The 12974-nt window shown below is 45.7% G+C and overlaps 1 long non-coding RNA gene across 2 annotated transcripts in view; it reads left to right on the top strand.

Moving 5' to 3' along the window:
- LOC308195884 overlaps positions 1-12974 on the top strand; it is a 67861-nt gene that overhangs the window by 23411 nt on the left and 31476 nt on the right. The window contains exons 6-7 of one of the 2 annotated variants that reach the window (XR_013951900.1): positions 8019-8103; positions 8747-11124. The exons of the other annotated variant lie outside the window; for it this stretch is intronic. This is a non-coding gene — a long non-coding RNA (uncharacterized lncRNA). Of the gene's footprint in view, positions 1-8018; positions 8104-8746; positions 11125-12974 lie in introns of those variants that run through there. 2 annotated transcript variants of the gene reach the window in all.

Genomic DNA, 12974 nt, shown 5'->3' with positions numbered 1-12974 from the left:
AAGCCCGGAAATAGGCAGGAGTGCTAACTTCTTAGAAGCCAGTGATGGAGTGCTGCCTCCGCAGAGCTGCCCTGCTATGCTCGTTGGTGCTAATTAGTTTGCGTCTGTTGAGCTTCCTTCTGACTCGGTCTGTTCTAATTAACACTTCCCTGTAGATTGCTGCTGAACTCCAGAAATCTCATTCATTTGTGACACACATTTCACCATCCCGAGGAGACAAGTATATTTTGTTGACAAAGGTGCCGATAACACTATCGGACTGCGGTTTAATGCGTGCTCTGAGATGGAGAGAGGCGACAAGACAGCCTGAGTGGGGAAATGGTGTTAAAAATAACACTGAGAACTGCAGCTGCAGTTCGTCTACCAGTTTGAATTGTTTGAGCCCCAGACTGTGCAAGACTATCTGCTACAGGCAATTATATGAAGTGTTTATTCCTCTGTCCCTGCCTCTTCACCCTATGTACCAACATTAAAGATGCGTTTGTTAGAATGTGAAACTTGAGAATTATATTTAGAAATATATACATGATGTGTATGTTTATATAAACATAATATACTGGTATAGACGCTCTCTCTGTAGTCTGTATTTGGAGTCTATGTTTATATTTTGCTTTTTAAAAAATCATCAGGAGTTACCGTATTAGTTAAATATAAGCCTTGAAAATAGAATACGCCTGAAATTTTTTCAAAGTCTGCATCAGAGGCTACCTTGCAATGGATTTAGAAATAATTTGCAACTGAGCGTGAGAGCTTTTATACGTCGGCTGTGGCAGCTGTCAGTGGAGCTGTCTGCTGCGGCAGAGCGAGTAGTAATTGCAAAAGGCAGTCTGGCTCCACAGGTACTGCTCAAGTGGCATCGGGTGAGGAGGTCAGGTAGACAGAAGCCTATCTGAAGGTGGGAAGCGCTGGCCCAAGAGCCAGGGCATTTGGTCTCTTCTTACCTTTCATGTGGGCACCTTTTGTTCTGATGTCCTGGTGGAGAATGGGCTACAGCCCCAGCCTTCTGGTCTACGTGACCTACTTTGTGTAAAAGTGCACGTCTCACAGGTAAAACCTTTAAAGTCAGTTTGTGAGATGGGTGCTTCCTTGATGTCCTTGGTTTTCCGCCTTCCCCGCACCTTGTATTGTTGCCTTCTACGTGGGCATTGTGTTTTACTGCTGTTCTGTAGCATGACGAAAGCTCCTCTGGAAATGCGAAAGGCAATTTTCTCTGCCTTAATGGCTAACTCAGAATGCCTTCGCTTTTGCCATTTATCTTCAATCCTCCCTGCAACATAACGAATGGCTTTTCTCATAGCGTTGTTTTCGTCAACCATCTCTATGTTGGTAATGCTAATACACTGCAGTGTGCCAGGAAACAATATTTTCCTTCCACGTTGCTTATTTTCCAGGATCCAGCAGTAGTTATTCTAAGCATCTGACACGTGTCTCTAAGAAAGCTGAAGAGGCCAGTCTAAATTAGACAAGGACAAAATGAACCTTGAGCACTGGTAGAGCACGTGCTGTATGGAGCCTGCATGGAGCCATCTGAGGTTTAGTGATATTGGACTCTAATGCTAGTTTTTACAGCCATGGGCTGCTTTTGCGGCCTCATTTACAAAGACCCTTCAATTTTATGTATCAAGGACGATCCCTGTTGTTAAAATGCCTTCCAAGAGTGACTTTGGGCACCCATTCAACCCTGGACTGCCTTTGGGGAATACAAGCTGAGCTAAAGCTGTCTCCATTACAGTAAAGAGATGTTAACAGGATCCTAGCAGAAGAATAAATTACAAACCAGAACAATCTGCTCACCTTACACAGACCAATACTGCGCTAATAGCTTAGCTGGCCACTGGGGAGTAGTTGTCCATTGTCTTTCCATCTGCCCTTCTTCTGTCTCGGTTTGATTAGAAATGGCTTGAGTGGGGGCATATTGATGTGGCTGGAAATGGGGATTTAACTAGTGCTTAATCGTTTTTAAAAGGGTTTTGCAAATAATAGGTTTTAAGAGTGGATGTTTAAACAGGAAGCTTCCTGTTTTGAAGAAACATTTTCTTTTCTTTCTTTTCTTCCCGAGTTTTCTTTCTGTTCAGCTGGGCTTTATCTTTTCCTTACCTTGTATGAGGGGAAAATGTTAAACTGTGGGAAATGTCACGGAAAAGCCTACCAGTCCAAATACCCAATCTTCTTGTGGTGATGAAAAAAGCAAGTGGTTTGCTTGATTTGAAGGCAAGTAAAGTATTTACCCTATCTTTTATATATCGGGAAGTAATATTACAGCTCACAGGCTCCCTATAATGCTCATGTCACTTTTCCTGTTCCCAGTAGAAGCCACACTTTACTTTAGTAATGCAATGTATACAAAAAAGGCACAAAATAGTTGGAAACTCAAATGATAACATCTTAGCAGTTCACAGCAGCAAATGCGGAGAACTTCAACATTTCCTGTGCTGGAACTCCTCATGGGGGGGAACAGCTTAGCTTTAAAAATACTGCTGCTGTTCTTTCAGAGCCGATAGTCTTTCTCATACTGGGAACAAAGTTCTGATTCCTCTCATGCTGTGGTGAGAATAGTGTAATTTTGAAATTAAACAAGATAATTCCCAATTTCCCTAAGCATACCTAATGGGAGATTTTGGCTTCTTTTCACTTCACTGTTAGCATTTTCATTAGAGATAGCTGACATTGAGTAAAGCATTCGTACTGGTGACCTGAGCAACATCTATTTTGAAGCATGTATTTCATTAATTCTTGTCTACTGCTGCACAGTGGACACACGGAGTGCTTCTCCAGTCACTTCATGGCACAAAGAACAGCTGCAATGCTTCAGCTGTTTCTTTCTTCTTTACAGTTTACGGATTCATTGCTCTGTAGTTGTGTTATCTTAAATTCACTACACTTATGAAGAAACACAGGCGTGTGGTGTGGGGCTAGGGAGGCACGGGATGTGAGGGCATATAGCCACTCATCGCTCAGGCATTCACGTAGGACTGACATGTGAAGTCCTCCTGCAGCGCAGATAAACCAAGTCCTTTCTTTGCCTCTTCTCCCCTTATGTAAGACAAAAGAGTTTTGTATAAGTTTAGGCAGTTCTTCTGGCTTCGTTTTTAATAAAGCAAAGTAGTAACTGATTTTCAGAATAAATAGCTCAGTAATCACAGCTCTCACTCTGTAAGCTTCAACATGTTTCTGACAGACTCTTGTTCAAAGCAGAACATGTGAAGTGATCTGTTAATAATTGCTTATTGTGTTTATTTAGTGAGGCTAAATTAATTTATTATAGCTTGGATTTAACAGCAGTCTTCTCCGTATATCCTCAGGCTTTCATTTTCTTCTAGCATCTTTAGTGGTAGCCTACACGCCACATACTTTTTTAGCGTACCTTCTGCATGTTATTTAAAGAAGGGAAGGGAGGTCAGTTCAGAACAGGCAGGCAGAAATAAAAACCCAGATAACCACACTTTGGTCTGTGTTGTATGACTGAAGTCACTTCCTGAAAGACAAATCTCATCTGCCTGAGAGAGAGACAGGTTTGGGAATGGTTTTTTGGGGTGTCTGAGCACTGCTCTGGAGGCAAAGCTGGCTAATCCTGCAGGCCATGCTCTGTGAAAACAGGGGGCTGCTGTAGCTTGTGTCCCTCGTGGGAGCTTTCAGACATGCCTTTGTGGACGTGGCTGTCGGTGGTGATCCCACAATGGCTGGGTAGGGAAGAGGTTGGGCACAGGAGGAAAAACTACACAGTAAACCTCTGTCTCTGGGTATTCACGGTGGTTTTTTTCAAGGAGGTTGGCTTATGTCAGAGAGCATCTGATAATTATTTATGAAATCCTTATTAGTAAGGATGGCTCCGTGCCCTGAAACAATATCTCTCTAGAGCTGCTGAACTCAGTATGAGAATTGACCACCCTACAGTCCCTTTAAGAGCTGCGGTGAGTGCCTTGTGGTACTGCTGGCATTAACATCTGTTGGCTCGTGATAGGAAAGCAGCAGGAATCAGTGAGCTACTTTCTCAGCCTGATTTAAAGGTAGGATTTGGCTGGGGAGTCAGGATATGATGCTCCTTTCTCACCAAGCAGCCGGTTAGCTGACTGAAGCGCTTTGCTCTGACCTAGCTTTCTGTTCAATATATTTTCATTTTAATAGTCGAGCAGAGTTTTAGCTATAAATGATCCAGCATTTCATCCAAAAATAGTCAATACATCACCTGGGAAATTAAAGCCGGCAAGTTCATGTGGACGAAATGAAAATCCTTGCAGAGTGTCATGTTTTTGTTGTTAATTTTATTTTTGCCATAGATGTGATTGACTCTTCAAATGCCCAGGCAATTTTTTATGACCACATCATTTCCAGTCTTCGAATGTCGTTCAGTCCACTTTGCCCATAATTAACAAACGCTATTTTGCAAGGGCTCTTTCACTTGATGACCTGTCAGTAAGGATGGGACAAACATCTCTAATGAGGATCTGACCCATTTTAATTATCAGTGGACTCTTTTGATTTGCATGGATTTGGTTGTGAGGCTGTTCCTGTTAATAGGCGTTATTGAAGCAATTTCACAGATTTCACAGATTTCTCTAGGTTGGAAGAGACCTCAAGATCATCGAGTCCAACCTCCGACCTAACACTAAGTACTCCACTAAACCATATCCCTAAGCTCTACATCTAAACGTCTTTTAAAGACCTCCAGGGATGATGACTCCACCACCTCCCTGGGCAGCCCGTTCCAATGCTTAATAACCCTTTTGGTAAAGAAGTACTTCCTAACATCCAACCTAAAACTCCCCTGTCGCAACTTTAGCCCATTCCCCCTCGTCCTGTCACCAGGCACGTGGGAGAATAGACCAACCCCCACCTCTCTACAGCTTCCTTTCAGGTAACTGTAGAGAGCGATGAGGTCGCCCCTGAGCCTCCTCTTCTCCAGGCTGAACAAGCCCAGCTCCCTCAGCCGCTCCTCGTAAGACTTGTTCTCCAGACCCCTCACCAGCTTGGTCGCCCTTCTCTGGACTCGCTCGAGCACGTCCATGTCCTTCTTGTAGCGAGGGGCCCAAAACTGAACACAGTACTCGAGGTGCGGCCTCACCAGAGCCGAGTACAGGGGGACAATCACTTCCCTCGACCTGCTGGCCACACTGCTTCTTATACAGGCCAGGATGCCATTGGCCTTCTTGGCCACCTGGGCACACTGCTGGCTCAATTGTCAGGATAGGCAGGCTGAGGGAGGTCTGGGTTTTACAAAAGCCCAAGAAAATAAATAATAGAGAAGGGGAGAGTGTTTTACTTCAGTGCCCAGTATTAAACATTCATGCTGTTTTCAACTTTCTCTACTCCTGCTGGTATCATATGGTTTGTAATAAAATTTCATATTCGTTTTACGATGGAGCCCAGATGGTAGACTTTGTGCTGACCAAAAAAAAATGAAAAACCAGATAAAATCACTTAAGTTTATCTGGGCACTTACACTGTGGCATCTTCGTCAAAATACTGTTGTTCTGTGTTGTATGAGGTGAAGGCCTAAGTGAGGTCTTAAAAACATGCATTTTTCCTCAGTAACACAAAGTAATCTGAATTAGCCTGAAATACTGTGTTTTTCCCTCTGATATAGTGTGGTATTTAAAAGCTGGGGAAATGGGTTTAAAAAAAAAAAAAAAACACAGATGTATCTTTCAGTAACGAGTTAGTGAGTCAGATGCAGAGAAGAAGGCCCGTTCAAATACCTTTATACAGCTGGGGTGATTCAAAGCTTCTGCAAGACCCCCCAAGGATTCCCCCTGTACTGGGGGGATGTGATTTCCCCAAACAAAGGGTCTCAGGGGGTACAGGGAGCTGGAGAACTCTTAGAGGAAGGCTGTCATTTCTCCAATCTAAACCAAATGCTGCCAAAAACCCAAACTGGTGGCCTACGTCCTTTGTTTTTGTTCTCATGTCCTGCCCCAGGCCTTGTATTTGCTGAACTGGGGTCTCTGGTCATGGCATGCTTTTGTTATCAGGCAAAGCATTTATGCACTTACTGCAGATTGACGTAGGGAGAAATGGCCATATTTTACACGTGCGAGGTGTCAGTTTTGGCTTCCCATTTCACATCACCATGTTTATTTCCTCAAAGAGATCTTCAGACGGACAGGTGGGAGCCAACCACCGTGGAATTTTTTTTTTTATTTGAAGACAAATGTGCAACACCCGAAGTTTAAGGAAGGAGGTGAGCGCCCTTACTGACTGCAGGTGAGTCAGTGACAGTGCTGTGGGTGCAGGGTCACCCTGCCGTCCTTCAGCCACGAGCTCTCTGTCCTCTGTAGCCTGCTCTGTCTGACTGGCTCACCGGGGGCTGCGGGAGCCTGGGGAGCGCGGGCACCGCTCTCCTCGCGCCTCTGCCCAGCAGCATCCCCTCCTGCCAGGCTGTGCCCGGGCACCAGCTCCGCTGCGGTGCCCCGGGGATGCCAGCAGCTCCCGCTTCTAACACAACGGGCTCCATCCAGGCACAGCCTCCCCCACGCGCCGTAGGTTTGATTTCATAAGATAAACTTCCCGTGTTTCTTTCCCCCCCCGCCCTCCTCCTCCCGGAGTTGTGCCGCTTGACAAGAAGCTGTTGGAATCTGGAGAAAAGCAATTAATGATGGAGTTGGGGTTTTTGACTGACATAGTAATTACGCTGGAAAATGTAATTTTCCCTGCATATTAGAGATGGGATTATTTCAAGGAGATCTCATTAATGTGCTGTTCACCAACAAAGAGCCCAGTAACCTCTCTCTTAATAAGATTAGCGTGGGGGTCATAATGCAGCAGGCTGCTAGGGCGATATATCCAAGCTTTTGTTCTAAAGAAATAAATTACCTTCTGCTGTCTGGTAAGGGCGTGCGAGGAGCAGATCTCATTTTAAAAGATGGAGACGTGACATTTACTCATTCCATGGTAGCAAGCTGATAAACCTGTGCCCACTTCCTTTGCCCAGGCGCCGTGCATCAGCAGTGAAAACTTGGGATTGAGGGAGTGCGGTGCAGCAGTCGGAGCAGCGAGGGCAGGCAGGCAGGTAGCTCCCCCGGGAGCCCTCCTTACATCAGCAGCTTTCCCCCTGGAAGCATAGCCCTCAATGCCTGCCTCTCTTTGTCTGTCTGTAACGTGGACAATAGCTGTCCAGAGCTCGTCAGAGATGAATGGCTGTTTGAACAGCTCTCCAGCTCCCCTGGTGAGAATACTGCTCCCCTCATCAGGGAGCACGGGTGCTGCTGTCGTGTGTGACCTCTTGTGCTCAAAAAGGTAACGCAAAGGAACAGGAAAGGGTGCTTGGTTTTAGTTTGGTCAACGTGTGAAAATTCAGGCCTCTTTGGGACACCCTGTAAGCAATGTAGATCCTTTTTCTGGTAGCGTTAGTCTTCCTCCTATCTCTGCTGATGCTTGTGGGGTGGTTTGGGGTGAGCCAGAGAGTGGCACTGCTAAAAACATTTCCAGGCAGCTTTCCCCTTGCTGACTCCGCTCACATCTGTCTACCATCTGTTTTCATTTCATCTCTGCTGTGCTGCTTGTAAACATCCTCTTGCAACGTCCAGGGCACTGACAGCCTGGGAGCTTCCCCCTTCCAGCATGGGAGAGGTGCTGACCAGCGCTGAGCAGGAAAACCAGCTGGTATTTATTATTGGCACTGCTGGCCTGCAGAGGCATCTCAGTTATGGGTCAGGAATCCTCCTCATTTTGCTAAATGTGCAGACAAGAGTCCCATCCCACCAGTGTCCTATGATAACCCTTCCACAGCAAACTCTTACTGCCATTTAGAAATATTTTTAAAGTTAAAAATACAAGCCAGCTCTACCCCAAAAAGGAAGATGTGCCAGGTGGTGGAATCTTGAATGTCGCTGTTGGTTTTACTTGAAAGGTACTGATTTATTGTAGTGGAGTGCAGTGGTGTAAAACCCCTCGAGAGTTTGCCAAGGGGATTCAGAACCTCTCTTGCATACAAGTTGTGTGTTTAACTGCTTTAGTACAAAACTAAATAAATAAAACTTTGTTTATCCTCTTGGTTTCTTGATATCTCATTTACCTTTCAGATAATATGCAGAAAAAGAAGTAAGGAAACAGTACTTCAGATTTATGCAGGTTGTAACTCTTTCAGCACAGCGGTAATGAGCTGCGGTTAAGTATATTTTGATGCAATTTACTTATGAGCCACATAGCACCAAGTTGTAATGTTTTTATGCACGTGCATCCATAGATAGGACTGGTGCAACAAACTGCCGAGTTGTCGCTGCTGCCGTGTAATGTACTTTGGGATTTGTGTAAGATATTTTGTGTTAAATGTTATTAATGTATGTTTTGAGCCAGGGAAAGGGTGAAATGCCTGAGAACATCATTTTGGTTGACTTCATGAACTTAAGAGCACGAGATTGTCTGTGTGCCCAAGAAATGCTTCTTGAAGAGTGTTTTAATGCCTGAAATACCAATAAATTGCTTATCTGTTTAGATGGTAAGATAATTAAGTTAACAACAGAGAAAAAGAGCCCGGAAGTGAGCAGAGGAGGGCTTGCAGTCATCCTTTTAGTGCCACAGTTACATTTCCTGGGCAGGAGAGAATAGTTTTTCTCTTCTCCCCAAATACCTTTCTCAAAGGCCATGATGAGTTACCAGCTCAGAGTGGAATAGCCGCTTATTCATTTTGGAGGTTTTCAATATATTCGTGTGTCTCAGTTGAGTGGCAAATAGGATTTTCATACTTCTGGAAAGGGAAATCATGGAAAGAGGTCTTGTGGCCTCACGATATTTTATTGCTTTATTCTAGCCAGCTGCAGGCATAGTGGAATTCCAGTTATGCTGTCGTATCTGCTCATCCTGTCTGTGCTAACAGCACTAAGGACTGAAGACTGATGATCACGGATTCCTTGGTGAACCTGGAAGGAATTCATAGCCAGTATAACTTTTCACCACTCAGAAATCTCAATTCCAGATTTCAGAGGCTCTTGGTTTCTTCTTACCTAATGTATCATACTTAAGTCTAATTAAAAAAAAAAAAAAAAGACTCTTGCCAAACAGTAAGTAATGCAATTGCATTTTCTGTGTAGATAAACCAGGTCAGAATCTGTGTCAGCAGAGAGAGCAGTGAGTTTACTCCACTTCAGTGAGTAAACAAAACCACCAATCATGTTTCTTTAGTTTGAAAGCTGTAAATATTGCTTCATCGTCTGCTAAAAAACTGGAGCATCTGTGGTTTAACCTAGGGTTTCGCTGTTAAGGCCAATTAACTCTGCTGCTGTTTGTTGGGCAATGCTTGCCTGGAGTAAAGCGCGTGTCAACGCTCTGCTGGACAGCCGCAAGAAGAAGTGAGGAGGGGAGAGGCGTGATTTCGGTGAGCTATCGGACGTTAAGGTTAGAAGGTAACACCAGGCCATCTCTTCTGGCGTCCCAAGAAGTTTCATCCAGTGCTCCTGCGCTGGACCCTGCTGCGTTTGCTCAGCTGAAGGCTGTCTGTCCAGAAAGACTTCAGCGTGGGGCCTGAGGGTTTGGGATGCCTGCTCCCCTCCGCTCCAGGCTAGTCGAGACCAGAAGTTGCTTACCCTTTTTCTCTCACTTTCATGGAATCACTTTTTTTTTCCCATCAGGCTCTTTGGAAACCACTTTTTTTTCTTTAATGTCTGGGTGTTCTGTCATCCCTGAACCAAAGTAAGAGCGGTGTTTTACTGTGCGCCCGTACAAAATAAACCAGAGGGAAGGCTATTACAGGGAAGAGGGATTCTTAGTGTTTAGATTTTTTCACTGGCTTGGTTTACTGTCAAAGTGAGATAGATACGAGGGAAAATGTGCAAAATGGGTCCTCGTCCACTGTCGTGGTAGGGTTGTGATATGACTGTAAAAGGTTTTTGTATTTGGAAGATGGAACTTTTCAGCTGATTGTAATTCAGCATCCAGCCTGAGTACAGGGTTGCCAAACAGACTTCTTAAAAGTTTGTTGTTGTTGTTGTTGTGGTTTTTTTTTCAATTTGCCTCTGCAATCTCCACAGTTTTACTGCGACATGCTGCCCATGGTGCCCACCTGCTTTAAAGTCTGGCACAGCGCATTTTTTGTTGCACTTGGGAAGGAGCAGCTCTTGTCTCCTCTTCACGTGCCAGAGTCATGGAGCCGTCCTCTGACAGAGGGAGAACTGTGTCCTGCCAATGCAGAACCAGAACTGTCAGATTCTCCCTCTGCATCAAAAACCAGGCGCAAACAAAAGGGGAAATACATCCCAGGATGGAGCAGGGCAGCTTCATGGCTGCGTTTGGAAACACGGTGGGAGGCCTGTGTGGTGGTACCTTGTTTTATTCCATACTGGGTTTGGAAGCCAGCAAAAAATCACAAAGGAGGGTACCCTGCTGCTGATGAATTCTCTGTAGCAGTAATTTTGGATATTATCGAGCAATAGCAGCCGTGGCACAGCTTGTGAGTGAGTTTCTATTACGGGCTGCTTTCTGGCTGCCTTTTCAGAAATCCACAAGAGCATCTCTTTGGGCTTGAGTGTAGTGTGATTTTTTTCTACAAAAACATTGATGTTGAAGCAAAGTGAATTTACAAGCATGAAAGCAGAGCTGCTGAATGAAAGTCTCTTGTGTGTTAGCACCCTGTAGCAAATACGAGAGGGAGATGTTTTCAAGTTAGTTTACCGAGCTCCTGTGAAATTACTTGTGGATGGAGTCGCGTTTTATAAGCACACAGGAACACCTGAATCACCTATTTCTGAAAGTAGCTTACAGCATAAAGACCACTAACTTCTACAGAAATTTCAAGGCACTTGTACACAGAGATTGCTGCTGTGTATGAGAGCTCAAACCTACGTGTTCCCGGCATCTGAGCTTTTAATTTTTTTAAATAAAATTGCCAAGGTCGTAAATGCTGTTGCTGTCAAAGCATTCCCAGGAACATCAACTTAAGACAGCGCCAGCAAATGGTTGTTCCCTTTTCAAGGACAAAAAAGTAAGGAGTTTTGAGCTCTTTTTCAATTTATAGAGAAAGCTTAAAATGTAGCTCCATCACCCTGTTCTGGCCTGTCAGTGTTAAAAATGAAGCTTTTCATCATCAGAACAGTAGGAAAATACATTTATGGTGGCCGCTGTGTTTCTCACAAGCCTGGGGAGGCTCACGGGAGCTCTGACTTCTTGCTCTCCGTGGCGAGGGCCACAGGGTTTGCAACGTCCATAAAACGCTGGGGGCACTGAGCCAAAATCAACACCGGTGGTACCGAGCAGCACAACCACCCAGCCTGCAGCGGCAGGGAGGCAGCGCGGACACAGGGCAGCTCTTCCCTGCCTGTCTCTGGCTCTTTCGGAGTGGGAAGCCCTAGAGGGTGAGCCTGGGTGCCCACAGGAGCCACACACCCTGAAGAAGGGAAGAGGAGGAGCAGAAAGCCGCAGCAGTGGTTCCTCTTCCCCGCCGTCTCTTTTGAAGGCAGTTTGTGCTGTTGAGGGGGGTGCTGTGAGGGAGTGCTGTGAGTTTCGTGTGCTCTGTGCCCTGCTGACGCGCTCTTCCTGAAGAGATGTCCTTTAAACTCTTCCCAAAACCTGCCTTAAGGGTTGCAGGGTGTGAAGCTGGGATTGCCCCAGATTTGGCATTTCCAGGGGAGGCTTTGGATGCCTGACATAGGGAGTGTTTCTGGCTAGCTAGTCTGTGCTTGTAGGCTCATAAACTTCCCTCGCATATTTTTGCACTTAGGTGAGCTTGTTAGCAGCCAGGGCTTTGCCTTCGGGAAGATGACTTTGCCCTTTGCTGGCTGATTCGTTGTAACGGTGGGAATGAAGCTTGCATGCCTCGGACGTCCTCCAGACCTAATCCCGTCTGTAGATGAACAAATGAAGAGAAGAGATTTGGGTTGAATTACAGGCCCTCATTCCTACCCTTAACGTCTCAGAGACTGTGTAAAATTTCCCAGGGGGTTGTTAGAAAGCATCTCTGTTCGGATGTCTGAAAACAAGATTGGGTAAGGCAGTACCAAGTATCCTACAGGGAACGCTTCTGCTGTGGAAGTGGTCTACATGACGTACCTGGCTCAGGTTCAGAGGTGGAGAAAGATCCATTGTCGTACAGAGCAACTATAATTGCACAGCTGAGGTGCTAAAAACCACATGCACTTGTATTTCTCTTTGGAGCCTCTGAAGCAGCAGCTTGCCAGCGCGTGAGTTTCTCTTCAATTTATGTGGTGCACCCATTGCCTTGTTATTGCTTTTATAGACAAGGGATCCAGCAACACATTACTTTTTAAATGTCCTGCCATTATGAATCCATTTGCTATTCATTGTAATAGCACCAATCATAACGAATTCATTTTGCATTCGTGTGTATGTCATCAGCACTTGGGATTGTTGTTTTTTTTTTTGTAATTTACATCAGTAAATGGACATTAAAAGCATTATCTGTAAGCACATCGCTCCGCCAAGGGAGCAAGGGGGAAGCGTGCAAGTAGATTCAGGCTTGCACAATCCCCCGTGTAGCTGGGAGGCTTCTCCTGGCTAGAGATCAGCAACCAGCCCTTCAGGATTGATTGCCTGCTCCCAGTGACAGCACGGGCCTTAATCGATGTGTGCGTACACAAGGGGCACATCTGGGTTCGTGCCGTGGGCGTTCGTCTCTCGTGTAGCGGCTGACTCAATTTAACGGGCCGCTTACTGTATCTGGTATCTGCTTTGAGTTTCTGTGAGCAGGGAGGAGAAGGAGCTCCTAATTCATCAGAGGAACCGTCCCCTTCCTTTTTTGCAGCGTGCTCTGGGTGCTTCCCCTCCCATCGGCACGCTGGAGCCACGCGGGGTTGGCGGCGCCGCGATAAGCCTCTTGTCGCTGGCTGAGCCCTGCAGCTCGCTGATGCAGAATCTCTGCTCGATGAACCGGGAGAGAGAAATAATTTGGTGGCAGATGCTCGGAGTTCAGACAGCACCGAACATCCAAACGCTGTTGTGAGTCGGAGAGAGTGCGGGGAGGGAACAGAAGGGAAGAGGCGCGGGGGGACCAGAGTGCTCCTGTAGACCCAAGTACAGAGCAAAGTGCC

This window comes from Anser brachyrhynchus (assembly GCF_964034855.1).
Source record: "Anser brachyrhynchus genome assembly, chromosome: 5".
Lineage (NCBI taxonomy): Eukaryota > Metazoa > Chordata > Aves > Anseriformes > Anatidae > Anser > Anser brachyrhynchus.
This window is presented reverse-complemented; position numbering and strand designations above follow the sequence as displayed.